This window comes from Ipomoea nil, unplaced genomic scaffold, assembly GCF_001879475.1.
Source record: "Ipomoea nil cultivar Tokyo-kokei standard unplaced genomic scaffold, Asagao_1.1 scaffold2191, whole genome shotgun sequence".
Classification (NCBI taxonomy): domain Eukaryota; kingdom Viridiplantae; phylum Streptophyta; class Magnoliopsida; order Solanales; family Convolvulaceae; genus Ipomoea; species Ipomoea nil.
Genome location: NW_017618619.1, coordinates 498,101 through 519,354, shown reverse-complemented (window position 1 = coordinate 519,354; position 21,254 = coordinate 498,101). Strand labels below are relative to the sequence as shown.

At 34.4% G+C, this 21,254-nt stretch overlaps 7 non-coding genes across 7 annotated transcripts; all 7 read left to right on the top strand.

The window, feature by feature from the left end:
- The first annotated feature begins 5,585 nt into the window (after positions 1-5,585).
- TRNAT-AGU lies at positions 5,586-5,659 on the top strand. The gene has a single exon. It is a non-coding gene; the product is annotated as a tRNA-Thr (tRNA).
- A 6,996-nt stretch (positions 5,660-12,655) lies between these two features.
- Positions 12,656-12,729, top strand: TRNAT-AGU. The gene has a single exon. It is a non-coding gene; the product is annotated as a tRNA-Thr (tRNA).
- A 2,038-nt stretch (positions 12,730-14,767) lies between these two features.
- On the top strand, positions 14,768-14,841 carry TRNAT-AGU. Its single transcript has one exon. It is a non-coding gene; the product is annotated as a tRNA-Thr (tRNA).
- A 980-nt stretch (positions 14,842-15,821) lies between these two features.
- On the top strand, positions 15,822-15,895 carry TRNAT-AGU. The gene has a single exon. It is a non-coding gene; the product is annotated as a tRNA-Thr (tRNA).
- A 981-nt stretch (positions 15,896-16,876) lies between these two features.
- On the top strand, positions 16,877-16,950 carry TRNAT-AGU. The gene has a single exon. It is a non-coding gene; the product is annotated as a tRNA-Thr (tRNA).
- A 3,102-nt stretch (positions 16,951-20,052) lies between these two features.
- On the top strand, positions 20,053-20,126 carry TRNAT-AGU. Its single transcript has one exon. It is a non-coding gene; the product is annotated as a tRNA-Thr (tRNA).
- An 844-nt stretch (positions 20,127-20,970) lies between these two features.
- On the top strand, positions 20,971-21,044 carry TRNAT-AGU. The gene has a single exon. It is a non-coding gene; the product is annotated as a tRNA-Thr (tRNA).
- Positions 21,045-21,254: the final 210 nt, after the last annotated feature.

Below are 21,254 nucleotides of genomic sequence, written 5' to 3'. Positions count from 1 at the left end.
ATGTTTTACATGGCCTGTGGCGATGTTTACCAATCGTTGTTTGTTGTCCTCGTCGTCAAGATCGCCTAGCGTAAGGATCGCATTCATCTTCACAATGTTCTTTGGTTCCATTCAACCATCCACGTGTGGGAAGAAACCCTAGATTATCGTTGAAAAGCATGTGAGGGGGACAAGACTCGCGAAAGAGAGCGAGAGAAAAAATTCCAATAGTCTCGACAGATATTCCCATTTTTACAAATCTAATCACCTTAAAATGGAGTAATTAGGATATTAAAGTTGAAACAAAAGGCAAAATGAAAACAACACTGACAATATCAATAATAAAAAATTCTTAACTCTTGTAGCTCAGTTGGTTAGAGCACCGGTTTAGTAAGCGGGAGGTCTGGAATTCAACTCTCAACAAGAGCAAATCTCAATTCCAAAATTAAAACAATACTATAAATCTACATCAATCAAAAATAATAAAAATATGGAAGAATGAATTCTTCATTTTAAGTTTTATACCATAGGCATTAGGCAACTTAATCTTGGTAAAATTAAGTGCAAGTTAAAAAATATTTTTATTTTTTTAGTTTGACTTTGTAGTTTAAATATTTGATATAACCATTGATGAAAAATTTTAAGAGTGAAAAAAAATTTCAAAAAACAAAAAATAATTGTTTCCTTTAAATTATTTAAAAATTAAAAATAGAATTTACCCAATAAAAAAAATCTGTTCGAAATGGCGGTTCAAACCGAAAATTCCCGATTCTGGTTTGCCATTTTCCGGAGATTCGGACCGTCAGTTCATAATCGAACCGAACCGTGGTCACATATACAAAAACTAAATTAAATGTTGAGAAAAATTTGAATTGCAAATAACATGCGCCAACCCCTTTTAACGAAATGATGCACATTCATGGAATAATCTAAAGAGATAGCGTCTAGGTTGAAGTTCTCAGATGTTAATCCCCATCGTCGGACGCCGGATAACCGCCATGGTGTCACAGAAGTACTGTAATTTTATTGGCTTGTCTGTGATGTGTTTCCTACGGCCAAGAATTCAGAACGGAAAGATGTTTTACATGGCATGTGGGGATGTTTACTAACCGTTATTTATTGTCCTCGTCGTAAAGATCGCCTAGCGTAAGGCTGGCATTCATCTTCGGAATGTTATGTTGTTCCATTCAACCATCCACGGGAGAGAAGAAACCCTATATTATCGCCGAAAAGCCGGTGAGGAAGACAGGACTCGCGAAAGAGAGCAAGAGAAAAAAATTCAATTGTCTCGACTGATTTTCCCATTTTAACAAATCTAATCACCTTAAAATGGGGTAATTAGGATATTAAAGTTGAAACAAAAGGCAAAATGATCAAAAAAATGACAATATCAATAATAAAAAACGCGTAGCTCTTGTAGCTCAGGTGGTTTGAATACCTGTTTTTTAAGCGGGAGGTCTTGAGTTCAACTCTCAACAAGTGCAAATCTCAAATCCAAATTTAAAACGATACTACCAATTTACTATAATCACAAAAAGTAATAAAGATATAGGGGAAAGAATTCTTCATTTTAAGTTTTATATCATAGACAACTTAATCTTGGTAAAATTAAGTGCAAGTTCAAAATAATTTTAATTTTTTTAGTTTGACTTTGGAGTTTAAATATTTGATATAACCATTGTTTAAAAATTTAATAATGAAAAAAATTTCATGAAATAAAAAATAATTGTTTCCTTTGAATTATTTTAAAAATTAAAAATAGAATTTACCGAATAAAAAAAATTGTTCGAAATGGCGATCAAACCGGAAATTCCCGATTCTGGTTTTCCATTTTCCAGAGATTTGAACCGTCAGTTCATAATCGAATCGATCCATGGTCACATCTACTAACACTAAATTAAATGTTGCGAAAATTTGAATTGTAAATAACATGCGCCAACCATTTTTAACAAAATGATGCACATTCATGGAAGAATCTAAAGAGATAGAGTCAAGGATGAAGTTCTCAGATGTTAATCCCCATCGTCGGATGCCGGATAACCGCCATGGTGTTGCTGCAGTACTGTAATTTTATTGGCTTCTCAGTGATGTGTTTTCCTACGGCCAAGAATTCAGAACGGAAAGATGTTTTACATGGCATGAGGGGATGTTTACCAACCGTTGTTTGTTGTCCTCGTCGTCCAGATCGCGTAGCGTAAGGCTGGCATTTATCTTCGGAATGTTCTGTTGTTCCATTCATCCATCCACGGGAGAGAATCAATCCTAGATTATCGCCAAAAAGCCGGTGAGGAGGATATGACTCGCGAAAGACAGCGAGAGAAAAAATTCCAATAGTTTCGACTGATTTTCCCATTTTATCAAATCTAATCACCTTAAAATGGAGTAATAATAAGGATATTAAATTTAAAACAAAGGCCAAAATGATAACAACAATGACAATATCAATAATAAAATGCCTTGATCTTGTAGCTTAGTTGGTTAGAGCACCCGTTTAGTAAGTGGGAGGTTTTGAGGTCAACTCTCATTAAGAGCAAATCAAAATTCCAATTTTAAAACAATACTACAAATCTACAACAATCAAAAAAAATAAAAATATTGAAGAATGAATTCTTCATTTTAAATTTTATACCATAGGGCATTAGGTAACTTTATCTTGGTAAAATTAAGTGCAAGTTCAAAATTATTTTTATTTTTTTAGTTTGACTTTGGAGTTTAAATATTTGATATAACCATTGTTTAAAAATTTAATAATGAAAAAAATTTCCAGAAAGACAAAATAATAGTTGCCTTTGAATTATTTTAATAATTAAAAATTGAATTTACCCAATAAAAAAATTGTTCGAAATGGCGGTTCAAACAGGAAATTCCCGATTTAGGTTTGCCATTATCCGGAGATTTAAACCGTCAGTTCGTAATCGAACCAAACCGTAGTCATATCTACTAACACTAAATTAAATGTTCCGAAAATTTGAATTGTAAATAACATGCGCCAACCCTTTTTAACGAAATGATGCACTTTAAGGAAGAATCTAAAGAGATTGAGTTAAGGCTGAAGTTCTCAGATGTTAATCCCCATCGTCGGACGCTGGCTAACCGCCATGGTGTCGCTGAAGTACGGTAATTTTATTGGCTTGTCTATGATGTGTTATCCTACGGCCAAGAATTCTGAACGGAAAGATGATTTACATGGCATGTGGGGATGCTTATCAACCGTTGTTTGTTGTCCTCGTCATCAAGATCGCCTAGCGTATGGCTGGCATTCATCTTCGGAATGTTCTGTGGTTCCATTCAACCATCCACGGGAGAGAAGAAACCCTAGATTATCGCCGAAAAGCCGGTGAGGAGGACAAGACTCGCGAAAGAGAGCGAGAGAAAAAATTCCAATAGTCTCGACTGATTTTCCCCTTTTAAAAAATCTAATCACCTTAAAATGGAGTAATAAGGATATTAAAGTTGAAACAAAAGGCAAAATGATAACAAAAATGACAATATCAATAATAAAAAAATGCCTAGCTCTTGTAGCTCAGTTGGTTAGAGCACCCGTTTAATAAGCGGGAGGTCTTAAGTTCAACTTGCGACAAGAGCACATCTCAATTCTAAAATTAAAAGAACACTATAAATGTCTACAGCAATCAAAAATAATAACAATATTGAAGAATGAATTCTTCATTTTAAGTTTTATACCATAGGCAACTTAATCTTGGTAAAATTAAGTGCAAGTTCAAAATTTTTTTATTTTTTTAGTTTGACTTAGGAATTTAAATATATGATATAACCATTATTTAAAAATTTAAGAATTATAAAAAAAATCAAAAAACAAAAAATTATTGTTGCCTTTGAATTATTTTAAAAGTTAAAAATAGAACTTACCCAATAAAAAAAATCTGTTCAAAATGGTGGTTCAAACCGGAAATTCCCGATTCAGGTTTGCCATTATCCGGAGATTTAAACCGTCAGTTCATAATCGAACCGAACTGTGGTCACATCTACTAACACTAACTTAAATGTTTCAAAAATTTTAATTGCAAATAACATGCGCCAACCCCTTTTAACGAAATAATGCACATTCATGGAAGAATCTAAAGATATAGTGTCAAGGCTGAAATTCTCAGATGTTAATCCCCATCGTCGGACGCCGGATAACCTCCATGGTGTCACTGAAGTACTCTAATTTTATTGGCTTGTCTGTGATGTGTTTTCCTACGGCCAAGAATTCTGAACGGAAAGATGTTTCACATGGCATGTGGGGATGTTTACCAACCGTTGTTTGTTGTCCTCGTGGTCAAGATCGCCTAGCGTAAGACTGGCATTCATCTTCGGAATGTTCTGTGGTTCCATTCAACCATCCACGGGAGAGAAAAAACCCTAGATTATCGCCAAAAAACCGGTGAGGAGGACAGGACTCGCGAAAGACAGCGAGAGAAAAAATTCCAATAGTCTCGACTGATTTTCCCATTTTAACAAATCTAATCACCTTAAAATGGAGTAATAAGGATATTAAAGTTGAAACAAAAGGCAAAATAATAACAACAATGGCAATATCAGAAATAAAAAATGCCTAGCTCTTGTAGCTCAATTGGTTAGAGCACCTGTTTAGCAAGCGGGAGGCCTTGAGTTCATATCTCTACAAGAGCAAATCTCTATTCCAAAATTAAAACAATACTACAAATCTACAACAATAAAAAATAATAAAAATATGGAAGAATACAAAAATCTTCATTTTAAGTTTTATACCATAAGCATTACGCAACTTAATCTTGGTAAAATTAAGTGCAAGTTCAAAATTATTTTTATTTTTTTAGTTGGACTTTGGAGTTTAAATATTTGATATAACCATTGTTTAAAAATTTAACAACCAAAAAAACAAAAAATAATTGTTCCCTTTCAATTATTTTAAAAATTAAAAATAGAATTTACCGAATAAAAAAATCTGTTTGAAATGGCGGTTCAAACCGGAAATTCCCGATTCTAGTTTTTCATTTTCCGGAGATTTGAACCGTCAGTTCATAATCGAACCGAACCTTGGTCACATCTACTAACATGAAATTAAATGTTCCAAAAATTTGAATTGTAAATAACATGCGCCAACCCCTTTTAACGAAATGATTCACATTCATGGAAGAATCTAAAGATATAGAGTCAAGGCTGAAGTTCTCAGATGTTAATCCCCATCGTCGGATGCCGGATAACCGCCATGGTGTCGCTGAAGTACTGTAATTTTATTGGCTTGTCTGTGATGTGATTTCCTATGGCCAAGAATTCAGAACAGAAAGATGTTTTACATGGAATGTGGGGATGTTTACCAACCGTTGTTTGTTGTCCTCATCGTCAAGATCGCCTAGCGTAAGGCTGTCATTAATCTTCGGAATGTTCTGTGGTTCCATTCAACCATCCACGGGAGAGAAAACCCCTAGATTATCGCCGAAAAGCTGGTGAGGAGGACCGGACTCGCGAAAGAGAGCGAGAGAAAAAATTCCAACAGTCTCGACTAATATTCCCATTTTAAAAAATCTAATCACCTTAAAATGGAGTATTATGGATATTAAAGTTTAATCAAAAGGAAAAATGATAACAACAATGACAATATCAATAATAAAAAATGTCTAGCTCTTGTTGCTCAGTTGGTTAGAGCACTTGTTTAGTAAGCGGGAGGTCTTGAGTTCAACTCTCAACTAGAGCAAATTTCAATTCCAAATTTAAAACGATACTACCAATCTACAACAATCACAAAAAATAATAAAGATATAGGTGAATGAATTCTTCATTTTAAGTTTTATATCATAGACAACTTAATCTTGGTAAAATTAAGTGCAAGTTCAAAATAATTTTAATTCTTTTAGTTTGACATTAGAGTTTAAATATTTGATATAACCATTGTTTAAAAATTTAAGAACGAAAAGAATTTCAAAAAACAAAATTAATTGTTACCTTTGAATTATTTTAAAAATTAAAAATAGAATTTATCCAAAAAATAAAATAAAAAATTAGTTCGAAATGGCGGTTCAAACTTGAAATCCCCGGTTCCGGTTTGCCATTTTCCGGAGATGTGAACGGTCAGTTCATACTCAGAACCGAACCGTGGTCACATCCACTAACACTAAATTAAATGTTGCAAAAATTTGAATGGTAAATGTATGTGTAAAAGTATTTACACGTTAAACCTTATTGGCTATTTTATTTAGTAGTAATATTATTAGTTCTAATTAAGAGGTTAATTAGAATTATTAGTGTTAATCTTCCTTTGGACCACTTTATATCTTCAAAGTGAATTTGAGTGGACAATATGCATTGGCAAGTGAAGAGGAAGTCAGCAGCAACGCATGAATGAAGCTTTCAAAACAAAAAAGATGTGGTTGTGATTTATTCAAATAAAAAGAGGCTAATATTAAGGATCAAAGTGGAGGCTTAAAACTTGCTATAAAAAGAAGCCACACCAAAGAGGAAAGCTGCCAACTTTGAGATTAATATTCAAGAACACACTTCTGATTTACAAAGCCTTCGATTTTAATGTATTTTATTATTTAATTCTGATGAATATTTAATCTGTACTACATGATCAGTACGTGGTACTGCTGAAGCATCTTGTGAAGATTGTTCGGGTATTCGTGTGTCAATCCTGGATAGGTGTTAGAAAGAGTGGTAGTGGTAAAGGCTGGAGGCCATCTGTATTTACCTCTTGTAATACTCCTTTTGGTGAACATCTATAGTGGATTGGGCAGACGTGGGTTGCCCCGTAGACAAAGGAGAAGGAGCTCCGAACTGCATAACATTTCTTTGTGTTTTTTACATTCTTTATGCTTTTAGCTTTCATTATTTACATTTGCTTAAACAAGTTTAATTAATGAACGTAACTACTGCATAACCTAATTAACAAGTAAAAACACATAGCTTTTATATTTCAAGTGTCACGGTGCAATTTCAATTGGTATCAGAGCCTGTAGACTTAATTTATTAGTCTATCGATCTGGCGATTCCGTGCCTCTTGAATTCATATCTTCAGCGGCTTTTATTATTTATCTGTTTGTTACTTATTTGTTTGATCTCACGGGGTGTTAAGTGTTACAGAATGGAGCGAACTAAAGTCCTTCCCCAGTTGACCGGCGACAACTATGCATATTGGAAGGCTCGCACCCGTACACATCTAAAAGCTAAAGGTGAAGCCGTATGGCGGTCTGTGGTGTCAGGTTGGACACATCCCACTAAACCCAGTTCCAGCACTGATGGAACAGAAGTCACTAAGCCAGAGACTGAGTGGACTCAAACAGAGATAACCAATGCAGGAAACAATGATAAGGCTTTAGACACAATTTATTCTCTTATGCATGAAAGCCAGTTTTCAATTGTTGCAGGTATTTCTTCAGCTGAAGGTGCTTGGGAGGCTCTTGAGTCAACATACGAAGGAACTACCTCTGTAAAACAGTCGAAGCTGCAACTGGTTCAGTCAGAATTTGAAGAACTGCGCATGAACGAGGATGAAACAGTCATCGACTTTCATACTCGCATACAGGAACTGGCAAATCATGCAATGGTCCTTGGTGAACCATTCTCGCAAGAGAAACTCGTCAAAAAGATATTGAGATCTTTACCGCCCAGGTTCCGAATGAAAGTCACAGCCATCCAAGAGCATGATGGCTGGGAGAAAAAATCTGTTACTCAGCTAATGGGAAATCTTAAAACATATGAAATGGAGATTTTAACTGATCATACGAAAAAACAAAAAAATATTTCTTTTGCCGCTGAAGAAAATAATGTAGTATCCGATATAGATGAAACTAGTGATGATACAGTTGCGTTCTTAACTAAACAGTTTTCCAAAATTTTGAAACAGGTATCCAAAAACACACACAACAGAAATTCACAAAAGGGAGCAACGTCATTCAAGACTGCACCTAGGACAGGGGCGCCAAACGCCAAACAGTCTGTCTCACGTCCAGGACAGTCCAAAGAAAGGTCCAACAACAAAGGCATCAAGTGTTATGAATGCGAGGGATTTGGACATGTACAAGCTGAGTGCGCCACCTATCTTCGACGCAAAAAGTCTATGTCAGCCATTACCTGGAGCGATGACGAGCCCGACGTTGAACCAACTGGGTCAGATGTCGAGGAAATTTCGGGTAATTTTGTTGCATTTACGGCACGATTTACTGACAGTTCAGAACATGTTGAAGACTCAGAACGTGGTGACTATGTCTCTGCAGAAGATGTGGAACAAAATGCTTTATCTTTTGAAGCTGAATTTAATAAGTTGTATCCCAAATGGGAAGCTTTAAGAAAAATGAACTGCAAGCTAGCTAGTGAAATAGAGATTGTAACAAATGCAAATAAAGTATATCAAAATCAAGTAGCTGATAGGAATGTTTTGCTTAAAGAAGCAGCAGGTCGAGAGGAAAGACTTCAAAATGAAGTACAAACCAGAAATGTACTTCTTAAGGAAGCAGCTGACCGAGAAACAAAACTCCAACAAGAAGTTCAGAATTTGAAACAGGAGCTCAGCACCTACAAACGACAAATTCAAATGATGGATACCACTTCAACACTCGATAAGATTCTTGATTCTGGCAGGAAAACTTCTGCAAAATTTGGTTTGGGCTTCACTGGAAGTAACTCCAAAGATAAGACAGTATTTGTCAAAGCATCTGGACCTGATCCAGAGGACATCCCAGAATCCAGCACAAGGAAACGCTCCTATCGTAAAGTAAGCGCAGATAAGCTGCATTATAAACTATATAACCCTGTTTGCCACTATTGCAGGTTGCATGGTCATACAAGACCTGAATGCTACTACTTTTACAAAGATCAAAGAATCGAGAAGTTCAGGCACAAGAACATTCAACCATTTACAAAACAAATTTGGGTTAAAAAGACTGACTATATTTCATTTATTTCTTTTCAATCTAAAAGTGCAGGACGAGAAGAGCAGTAGTATTTCGACAGTGGGTGTTCTAGTCACATGACAGGAAATGTCAAATTTCTAAGCAACATGAAGGCTAGCAAAGGTGAAGTCACTTTTGGTGACGGTGTTAAAGGTCAAGTCACCGGCGTATGCACTCTAAATGTGACTGGCCTACCCAAGTTAGAAAAAGTACTGCTTGTGAATGGTCTTCGTGAAAATCTCATAAGTATAAGCCAACTCTGCGAACAAAATTTGAACGTGTCCTTCACCAAAAATACATGCAGTGTCCTGGACGACACAAATCAATGCGTTATGGAAGGTAAGAGGTCAACTGACAATTGCTACATTCTGACCAACAATGTTGTTTTTCTGCAGGTCTAGTGTTGATGAAGCTGAGTTATGGCATCAAAAAGCTGGGACATCTAAGCTATAGCTCGGGAATTTTCTAAGGCATCTCAAAATGAAAACTGACAAATTTGCAATTGAGGGTTGCAATTAAGAATTACAGGTTCATTACTCTTCAATTCCTTTCGTTAATTTCTTGATTTTTTTTTGGTGTCATTGTCTAATATGTCTTGTGAAATACCTGCAAATATTCTTACGTCAAAAGCTGAGTTTTGTATGTGTTTTGTTACCTAAATTGGTGCCTTCTACTTCAATATACTTGCCTTCATCAAATCTTGACTATTCTTCATCCTTGCCTGTGTAATATTCTGCATCTGTGATAGGATATGTTTCAAGATCAAGAAAGTTATCTTTTGAATTATTGGTGTTGTTCCTACATGCTCTCATATTGCATATATATCTCTTATTTTTTTTATTTGGAGTGTGTCTCTCTATGGTTGGTTTTCCCCCTATTCTCATTTTTTTTAATTTTCTCGCAATTAGTCCTTTTCGTTGCTTACTACTCTAAATTGCGGATTGATTCTTTGTGTTGTGTTCTTGACTGTTTTGTATATATTTCCTAAATGTTCTACTTGCGTTGTTTCTGCTTAGGTGTTCCTTGTGTTGAATTTTTGAATTCTCTATGGTTATTTGAATTAAAATTTGACGCAATTTGTTTAATATTTGTATTCCCCTGTGTTACTCTGTGTTATGTGTTTAGTCCGGTCATGACCGTATGTGTGTTTATTTGTGTGTTTTCCCGTGCTATCTGGTATGAATCTGTGCCTAAATTAGATTTATATGAATCTGTGCCTAATGTTGCTTTAGTTGAATCTCTGGCTGAATATGCTTTACCTGAATGTGATTACTGTCTTATTTACCAATCTGTCCTTTTGAGTGACCCAATTGTGTGTTTTTTGTGTTATGTACTACGAATTTGTGCTTGAATACGTTTGTTACTTGGTATGTTTTATCTACTTAATCTGCTCCAAATTGACTTGTGCGTATATGTTATTTGTTAAAATTGTTTTGATAAATTTTTTCGTTTTTTGGTTTGGTATGTACTGGTTGTCTTTGTTGGAATAAAGGGGTAAGTAAGAAAGGGGGAGTAGTAGTTAATATGGTTTATGTATTGGCTTGACTATGACTGCTGCATATGGTATTCTTTTTGGTACTACTACTCTTATGGTAATCTTCTTTTGGTAAATCTCTTGCTATAATATCAGTCTCCGATTATGAAGTTTACGGTTATTAATTGGTTATTAATCTCTCGCCAAATATAAAGCCTTTATTTGGCTATATGATGCATTGGATTCTCTTACTGGAATTTCTCAGACTTTGGATTAACTCGTTTGGTTATAGTTTTATTTGGCTCATCATATACTCTGGGGTCTCATTTTATAATCATCACCTTATTTGGATTATCTACTTGATGAGGGCTAATACTGGCGCTACTACCAATGAAACTGATGATGCTGACGACGACTCAATTTCGGGCACCCCGTCTGCACGGTAAATCTAATCCACTATTATGATGTTCACCTTCCTTTGTCATTTATTTGGCAAAAAGGGGGAGTTTTTGGAGTAAGGGGGAGTTTTTGGAGTAAGGGGGAGTATTTTTTGATATTTGGATCTTTTGGAACTTTTGGAATATTATGAAAATAATTGGGATTATTATGGAGTGGTTTTATGAAGTATATATTATGAAGTATGTATCAGTGGAAGTTTTTGGAGTGTTTGATCCCACATTATTGGAAGTTATGTTATCGTTTATGGAATGGAGCACTCGGTTAGGGGGAGTAGTGAATGTTACTACTACTCACATGAACAAGGTGAATTTGGTCCCACTATGTGCAATCTACAACCGCTTGAAGTTCCTTTTAATCAGGTACACTATTCACAAGTGGTCCAAAAAGAAATCGAGTCAATTTTTTTCTTTGTGCCATTATTATCTTTTGTTCTGTCCAGTACTTATACTAAGGGCTAATTAATAAAAAGAAATTGATTCTCAATCTTTTTCCCAAGGTATTTGATACTAGAGTTTTACCAAATAAAATGCCAAAGGGGGAGATTGTAAGTGTAAAAGTATTTACACGTTAAACCTTATTGGCTATTTTATTTAGTAGTAATATTATTAGTTCTAATTAAGAGGTTAATTAGAATTATTAGTGTTAATCTTCCTTTGGACCACTTTATATCTTCAAAGTGAATTTGAGTGGACAATATGCATTGGCAAGTGAAGAGGAAGTTAGCAGCAACGCATGAATGAAGCTTTCAAAACAAAAAAGATGTGGTTGTGATTTATTCAAATAAAAAGAGGCTAATATTAAGGATCAAAGTGGAGGCTTAATACTTGCTATAAAAAGAAGCCACACCAAAGAGGAAAGCTGCCAACTTTGAGATTAATATTCAAGAGCACACTTCTGATTTACAAAGCCTTCGATTTTAATGTATTTTATTATTTAATTCTGATGAATATTTAATCTGTATTACATGATCAGTACGTGGTACTACTGAAGCATCTTGTGAAGATTGTTCGGGTATTCGTGTGTCAATCCTGGACAGGTGTTAGAAAGAGTGGTAGTGGTAAAGGCTGGAGGTCATCTGTATTTACCTCTTGTATTACTCCTTTTGGTGAACATCTATAGTGGATTGGGCAGACGTGGGTTGCCCCGAAGACGTAGGAGAAGGAGCTCCGAACTGCGTAACATTTTTTTGTGTTTTTTACATTCTTTATGCTTTTAGCTTTCATTATTTACATTTGCTTAAACAAGTTTAATTAATGAACGTAACTACTGCATAACCTAATTAACAAGTAAAAACTCATAGCTTTTATATTTCAAGTGTCACGGTGCAATTTCAGTAAATAACATTCGTCAACCCATATTAACTAATTGATGCACATTCATGGAAGAATCTAAAGAGATATAGTCAGGGTTAAAGTTCACTGATGTAAATCCCCATCGTCGTACGCAAGATAACCGCTATGGTGTCGCTAAACTACTCTAATTTTATTGGCATGTCTGTGATGTGTTTTCCAACGGCCAAGAATTCTGAACGGAAAGAAGTTTTACATGGCCTGTGGCGATGTTTACCGATCGTTGTTTGTTGTCCTCGTCGTCAAGATCGCCTAGGGTAAGGATGACATTCATCTTCACAATGTTCTTTGGTTCCATTCAACCATCCACGTGTGGGAAGAAACCCTAGATTATCGTTGAAAAGCATGTGAGGGGGACAAGAATCGCGAAAGAGAGCGAGAGAAAAAATTCCAATAGCCTCGACTGATATTCCCATTTTAACAAATCTAATCACCTTAAAATGGAGTAATAAGGATATTAAAGTTTTAACAAAAGGCAAAATGATAAAAACAATGACAATATCAATAATAAAAAATGTCTAGCTCTTGTAGCTCAATTGGTTAGAGCACCCGTTTAGTAAGCGAGAGGTCTTGAGTTCAACTCTCAACAAGAGCAGATCTCGATTCCAAATTTAAATGATACTTCCAATCTACAATAATCACAAAAAAATAATAAAGATATAGGAGAATGAATACTTCATTTTATGTTTTATATCATAGACAACTTAATCTTGGTAAAATTAAGTCCAAGTTCAAAATAATTTTAATTTTTTTAGTTTAACTTTAGAGTTTAAATATTTGATATAACAGTTGTTTAAAAATTTAAGAACGAAAAGAATTTCAAAAAAAAATTAATTGTTGCCTTTGGATTATATTAAAAATTAATAATTAAATTTATCCAAAAAATAAAATAAAAAATTAGTTCGAAATGGCGTTTCAAACTGGAAATGCCCGGTCCCGATTTGCCATTTTCCGAAGAAGTGAACCGTCAGTTCATAATCAGAACCGCACCTTGGGCGAATCCACTAACACTAAATTAAATGTTGCAAAAATTTGAATTGTAAATAACATGCGTCAACCCTTAATAACTAAATGATGCACATTCGTGGAAGAATCTAAAGAGATAGAGTCAGGGTTAAAGTTCTCTGATGTTAATCCCCATCGTCGTACGCAAGATAACCGCTATGGTATCGCTAGACTACTCTAATTTTATATGCATGTCTGTGATGTGTTTTCCAACGGCCAAGAATTTTGAACGGAACGATGTTTTACACGGCCTGTGGCGATGTTTACCAATCGTTGTTTGTTGTCCTCGTCGTCAAGATCGCCTAGCGTAAGGATGGCATTCATCTTCACAATGTTCTTTGGTTCCATTCAACCTTCCACGTGTGGGAAGAAACCCTAGATTATCGTTGAAAAGCATGTGAGGGGGACAAGACTCGCGACAGAGAGCAAGAGAAAAAATTCCAATAGTCGCGACTGATATTCCCATTTTAACAAATCTAATCACCTTAAAATGGAGTAATAAGGATATTAAAGTTTTAACAAAAGGCAAAATGATAACAACAATGACAATATCAATAATAAAAAATGTCAAGTTCTTGTAGCTCAGTTGGTTAGAGCACCCGTTTAGTAAGCGGGAGGTCGTTAGTTAAACTCTCAACAAGAGCAAATCTCAATCCCAAATTTCAAACGATACTACCAATCTATAATAATCACAAAAAGTAATAAAGATATAGGAGAATGAATACTTCATTTTATGTTTTATATCATAGATAACTTAATCTTGGTAAAATTAAGTCCAAGTTCAAAATAATTTTAATTTTTTTAGTTTGACTTTAGAGTTTAAATATTTGATATAACAGCTGTTTAAAAATTTAAGAACGAAAAGAATTTCAAAAAAAAAAATTAATTGTTGCCTTTGGATTATTTTAAAAATTAATAATTGAATTTATCTAAAAAATAAAATAAAAAATTAGTTCGAAATGGCGGTTCAAACTTGAAATCCCCGGTTCCGGTTTGCCATTTTCCAGAGATGTGAACCGTCAGTTCATACTCAGAACCGAACCGTGGTCACATCCACTAACACTAAATTAAATATTGCAAAAATTTGAATGGTAAATAACATTCGTCAACCCATATTAACTAATTGATGCACATTCATGGAAGAATCTAAAGAGATATAGTCAGGGTTAAAGTTCACTGATGCAAATCCCCATCGTCGTACGCAAGATAACCGCTACGGTGTCGCTAAACTACTCTAATTTTATTGGCATGTCTGTGATGTGTATTCCAACGGCCAAGAATTCTGAACGGAAAGATGTTTTACATGGCCTGTGGCGATGTTTACCAATCGTTGTTTGTTGTCCTCGTCGTCAAGATCACCTAGCGTAAGAATGGCATTCATCATCACAATGTTCTTTGGTTCCATTCAACCATCCACATGTGGGAAGAAACCCTAGATTATCGTTGAAAAGCAAGTGCGGGGGACAAGACCCGCGAAAGAGAGCGAGAGAAAAAATTCCAATAGTCTCGACTGATATTCCCATTTTAACAAATCTAATAACCTTAAAATGGAGTAATAAGGATATTAAAGTTTTAACAAAAGGCAAAATGATAAAAAAAATGACAATATCAATAATAAAAAATGTCTAGCTCTTGTAGCTCAGTTGGTTAGAGCACCCTTTTAGTAAGCGGGAGGTCTTGAGTTCAACTTTCAACAAGAGCAGATCTCGATTCCAAATTTAAAACGATACTACCAATCTACAATAATCACAAAAAAATAATAATGATATAGGAGAATGATACTTCATTTTATGTTTTATATCATAGACAACTTAATCTTGGTAAAATTAAGTCCAAGTTCAAAATAATTTTAATTTTTTTAGTTCGACTTTAGAGTTTAAATATTTGATATAACAGTTGTTTAAAAATTTAAGAACAAAAGAATTTCAAAAAAAAATTAATTGTTGCCTTTGGATTATTTTAAAAATTACTAATCGAATTTATCTAAAAAATAAAATAAAAAATTAGTTCGAAATGGCGGTTCAAACTGGAAATCCCCGGTCCCGATTTGCCATTTTCCGAAAATGTGAACCGTCAGTTCATAATCAGAACCGCACCTTGGGCGAATCCACTAACACTAAATTAAATGTTGCAAAAATTTGAATTGTAAATAACATGCGTCAACCCTTAATAACTAAATGATGCACATTCGTGGAAGAATCTAAAGAGATAGAGTCAGGGTTAAAGTTCTCTGATGTTAATCCCCATCGTCGTACGCAAGATAACCGCTATGGTGTCGCTAAACTACTCTAATTTTATTGGCTTGTCTGTGATGTGTTTTCCAACGGCCAAGAATTCTGAACGGAAAGATGTTTTACACGGCCTGTGGCGATGTTTACCAATCGTTGTTTGTTGTCCTCGTCGTCAAGATCGCCTAGCGTAAGGATGGCATTCATCTTCACAATGTTCTTTGGTTCCATTCAACCATCCACGTGTGGGAAGAAACCCTAGATTATCGTTGAAAAGCATGTGAGGGGGACAAGACTCGCGAAAGAGAGCGAGAGAAAAAATTCCAATAGTCTCGACTGATATTCCCATTTTAACAAATCTAATCAGCTTAAAATGGAGTAATAAGGATATTAAAGTTTTAACAAAAGGCAAAATGATAAAAACAATGACAATATCAATAATAAAAAATGTTTAGCTCTTGTAGCTCAGTTGGTTCGAGCACCCGTTTAGTAAGCGGGAGGTTTTGAGTTCAACTCTCAACAAGAGCAGATCTCGATTCCAAATTTAAAACGATACTACCAATCTACAATAATCACAAAAAATAATAAAGATATAGGAGAATGAATACTTCATTTTATGTTTTATATCATAGACAACTTAATCTTGGTAAAATTAAGTCCAAGTTCAAAATAATTTTAATTTTTTTAGTTCGACTTTAGAGTTTAAATATTTGGTATAAAAGTTGTTTAAAAATTTAAGAACGAAAAGAATTTCAAAAAAAAATTAATTGTTGCCGTTGGATTATTTTAAAAATTACTAATTGAATTTATCCCAAAAATAAAATAAAAAATTAGTTCGAAATGGCGGTTCAAACTGGAAATCCCCGGTCTCGATTTGCCATTTTCTGAAAATGTGAACCGTCAGTTCATAATCAGAACCGCACCTTGGGCACATCCACTAACACTAAATTAAATGTTGCAAAAATTTGAATTGTAAATAACATGCGTCAACCCTTAATAACTAAATGATGCACATTCGTGGAAGAATCTAAAGAGATAGAGTCAGGGTTAAAGTTCTCTGATGATAATCCCCATCGTCGGACGCTGGATAACCGCCATGGTGTCGCTGAAGTACGGTAATTTTATTGGCTTGTCTATGATGTGTTATCCTACGGCCAAGAATTCTGAACGGAAAGATGATTTACATGGCATGTGGGGATGCTTATCAACCGTTGTTTGTTGTCCTCGTCATCAAGATCGCCTAGCGTATGGCTGGCATTCATCTTCGGAATGTTCTGTGGTTCCATTCAACCATCCACGGGAGAGAAGAAACCCTAGATTATCGTTGAAAAGCATGTGAGGGGAACAAGACTTGCGAAAGAGAGCGAGAGAAAAAATTCCAATAGTCTCGACTGATATTCCCATTTTAACAAATCTAATCACCTTAAAATGGAGTAATAAGGATATTAAAGTTTTAACAAAAGGCAAAATGATAACAACAATGACAATATCAATAATAAAAAATGTCTAGCTCTTGTAGCTCAGTTGGTTAGAGCACCCGTTTAGTAAGTGGGAGGTCTTGAGTTCAATTCTCAACAAGAGCATATCTCGATTCCAAATTTAAAACGATACTACCAATCTACAATTATCATAAAAAAAAATAATAAAGATATAGGAAAATGAATACTTCATTTTATGTTTTATATCATAGACAACTTAATCTTGGTAAAATTAAGTCCAAGTTCAAAATAATTTTAATTTTTTTAGTTTGACTTTAGAGTTTAAATATTTGATATAACAGTTGTTTAAAAATTTAAGAACGAAAAGAATTTCAAAAAAAAAAAAATTAATTGTTGCCTTTGAATTATTTTAAAAATTAATAATTCAATTTATCCAAAAAATAAAATAAAAAATTAGTTCGAAATGGCGTTTCAAACTGGAAATCCCCGGTCCCGATTTGCTATTTTCCGAAAATGTGAACCGTCAGTTCATAATCAGAACCGCACCTTGGGCACATCCACTAACACTAAACTAAATGTTGCAAAAATTTGAATTGTAAATAACATGCGTCAACCCTTAATAACTAAATGATGCACATTCGTGGAAGAATCTAAAGAGATAGAGTCAGGGTTAAAGTTCTCTGATTTTAATCCCCATCGTCGTACGCAAGATAACCGCTATGGTGTCGCTAAACTACTCTAATTTTATTGGCATGTCTGTGATGTGTTTTCCAACAGCCAAGAATTCTGAACGGAAAGATGTTTTACACGGCCTGTGGCGATGTTTACCAATCGTTGTTTGTTGTCCTCGTCGTCAAGATCGCCTAGCGTAAGGATGGCATTCATCTTCACAATGTTCTTTGGTACCATTCAACCTTCCACGTGTGGGAAGAAACCCTAGATTATCTTTGAAAAGCATGTGAGGGGGACAAGACTCGCGAAAGAGAGCGAGAGAAAAAATTCCAATAGTCTCGACTGATATTCCCATTTTAACAAATCTAATCAGCTTAAAATGGAGTAATAAGGATATTAAAGTTTTAACAAAAGGCAAAATGATAAAAACAATGACAATATCAATAATAAAAAATGTCTAGCTCTTGTAGCTCAGTTGGTTAGAGCACCCGTTTAGTAAGCGGGAGGTCTTGAGTCAACTCTCAATAAGGGCAGATCTCGATTCCAAATTTAAAACGATACTACCAATCTACAATAATCATAAAAAAAATAATAAAGACATAGGAGAATGAATACTTAATTTTACGTTTTATATCATAGACAACTTAATCTTGGTAAAATTTAGTCCTAGTTCAAAATAATTTTAATTTGTTTTAGTTTGACATTAGAGTTTAAATATTTGGTATAACAGTTGTTTAAAAATTTAAGAACGAAAAGAATTTAAAAAAAAAAATAATTTTTGCCTTTGGATTATTTTAAAAATTAATAATTGAATTTATCCAAAAAATAAAATAAAAAATTAGTTCGAAATGGCATTTCAAACTGGAAATCCCCGGTCACGATTTGCCATTTTCCGAAGATGTGAACCGTCAGTTCATAATCAGAACCGCACCTTGCGCACATCCACAAACACAAAATTAAATGTTGCAAAAATTTGAATTGTAAATAACATGCGTCAACCCTTAATAACTAAATGATGCACATTCGCGGAAGAATCTAAAGAGATAGAGTGAGGGTTAAAGTTCTCTGATTTTAATCCCCATCGTCGTACGCAAGATAACCGCTATGGTGTCTCTAAACTACTCTAATTTTATTGGCATGTCTGTGATGTGTTTTCCAACGGCCAAGAATTCTGAACGGAAAGATGTTTTACACGGCCAGTGGCGATGTTTACCAATCGTTGTTTGTTGTCCTCGTCGTCAAGATCGCCTAGCGTAAGGATGGCATTCCTCTTCACAATGTTCTTTGGTTCCATTCAACCATCCACGTGTGGGAAGAAACCCTAGATTATCGTTGAAAAGCATGTGAGGGGGACAAGACTCGCGAAAGAGAGCGAGAGAAAAAATTCCAATAGTCTCGACTGATATTCCCATTTTAACAAATCTAATCAGCTTAAAATGGAGTAATAAGGATATTAAAGTTTTAACAAAAGGCAAAATGATAAAAACAATGACAATATCAATAATAAAAAATGTCTAGCTCTTGTAGCTCAGTTGGTTAGAGCACCCGTTTAGTAAGCGGGAGGTCTTGAGTCAACTCTCAATAAGGGCAGATCTCGATTCCAAATTTAAAACGATACTACCAATCTACAATAATCATAAAAAAAATAATAAAGACATAGGAGAATGAATACTTAATTTTACGTTTTATATCATAGACAACTTAATCTTGGTAAAATTTAGTCCTAGTTCAAAATAATTTTAATTTGTTTTAGTTTGACATTAGAGTTTAAATATTTGGTATAACAGTTGTTTAAAAATTTAAGAACGAAAAGAATTTAAAAAAAAAAATAATTTTTGCCTTTGGATTATTTTAAAAATTAATAATTGAATTTATCCAAAAAATAAAATAAAAAATTAGTTCAAAATGTCATTTCAAACTGGAAATCCCCGGTCCCGATTTGCCATTTTCCGAAGATGTGAACCGTCAGTTCATAATCAGAACCGCACCTTGGGAAAATCCACTAACACTAAATTAAATGTTGCAAAAATTTGAATTGTAAATAACATGCGTCAACCCTTAATAACTAAATGATGCAAAATCGTGGAAGAATCTAAAGAGATAGAGTCAGGGTTAAAGTTCTCTGATGTTAATCCCCATCTTCGTACGCAAGATAACCGCTATGGTGTCGCTAAACAACTCTAATTTTATTCGCATGTTTGTGATGTGTTTTCCAACGGCCAAGAATTCTGAACGGAAAGATGTTTTACATGGCCTGTGGCGATGTTTACCAATCGTTGTTTGTTGTCCTCGTCGTCAAGATCGCCTAGCGTAAGGATGGCATTCATCTTCACAGTGTTCTTTGGTTCCATTCAACCATCCACAGGTGGGAAGAAACCCTAGATTATCGTTGAAAAGCATGTGAGGGGGACAAGACTCGCGAAAGTGAGCGAGAGAAAAAATTCCAATAGTCTCGACTGATATTCCCATTTTAACAAAGCTAATCAGCTTAAAATGGAGTAATAAGGAAATTAAAGTTTTAACAAAAGGCAAAATGATAAAAACAATGACAATATCAATAATAAAAAATGTCAAGCTCTTGTAGCTCAGTTGGTTAGAGCACCTGTTTAGTAAGCGGGAGGTCTTGAGTTCAACTCTCAACAAGAGCAGATCTTAATTCCAAATTTAAAACGATACTACCAATCTACAATAATCACAAAAGATAATAAAGATATCGGAGAATGAATACTTCATTTTATGTTTTATATCATAGACAACTTAATCTTGGTAAAATTAAGTCCAAGTTCAAAATAATTTTAATTTTTTTAGTTTGACTTTAGAGTTTAAATATTTGGTATAAAAGTTGTTTAAAAATTTAAGAACGAAAAGAATTTCAAAAAAAAATTAATTGTTGCCTTTGGATTATTATAAAAATTACTAATTGAATTTATCCAAAATATAAAATAAAAAATTAGTTCGAAATGGCGGTTCAAACTGGAAATCCCCGGTCCCGATTTGCCATTTTCCGAAAATGTGAACCGTCAGTTCATAATCAGAACCGCACCTTGGGCACATCTACTAACACTAAATTAAATGTTTCAAAAATTTGAATTGTAAATAACATGCGTCAACCCTTAATAACTAAATGATGCACATTCGTGGAAGAATCTAAAGAGATAGAGTCAGGGTTAAAGTTCTCTGATGTTTACCAATCGTTGTTTGTTGTCCTCGTCGTCAAGATCGCCTAGCGTATGGATGGCATTCATCTTCACAATGTTCTTTGGTTCCATTCAACCTTCCACGTGTGGGAAGAAACCCTAGATTATCGTTGAAAAGCATGTGAGGGGGACAAGACTCGCGAAAGAGAGAGAGAGAAAAAATTCCAATAGTCTCGACTGATATTCCCATTTTAACAAATCTAATCACCTTAAAATGGAGTAATAAGGATATTAAAGTTTTAACAAAAGGCAAAATGATAACAACAATGACAATATCAATAATAAAAAATGTTTAGCTCTTGTAGCTCAGTTGGTTAGAGCACCCGTTTAGTAAGCGAGAGGTCTTGAGTTCAACTCTCAACAAGAGCAGATCTCGATTCCAAATTTAAATGATACTTCCAATCTACAATAATCACAAAAAAATAATAAAGATATAGGAGAATGAATACTTCATTTTATGTTTTATATCATAGACAACTTAATCTTGGTAAAATTAAGTCCAAGTTCAAAATAATTTTAATTTTTTTAGTTTAACTTTAGAGTTTAAATATTTGATATAACAGTTGTTTAAAAATTTAA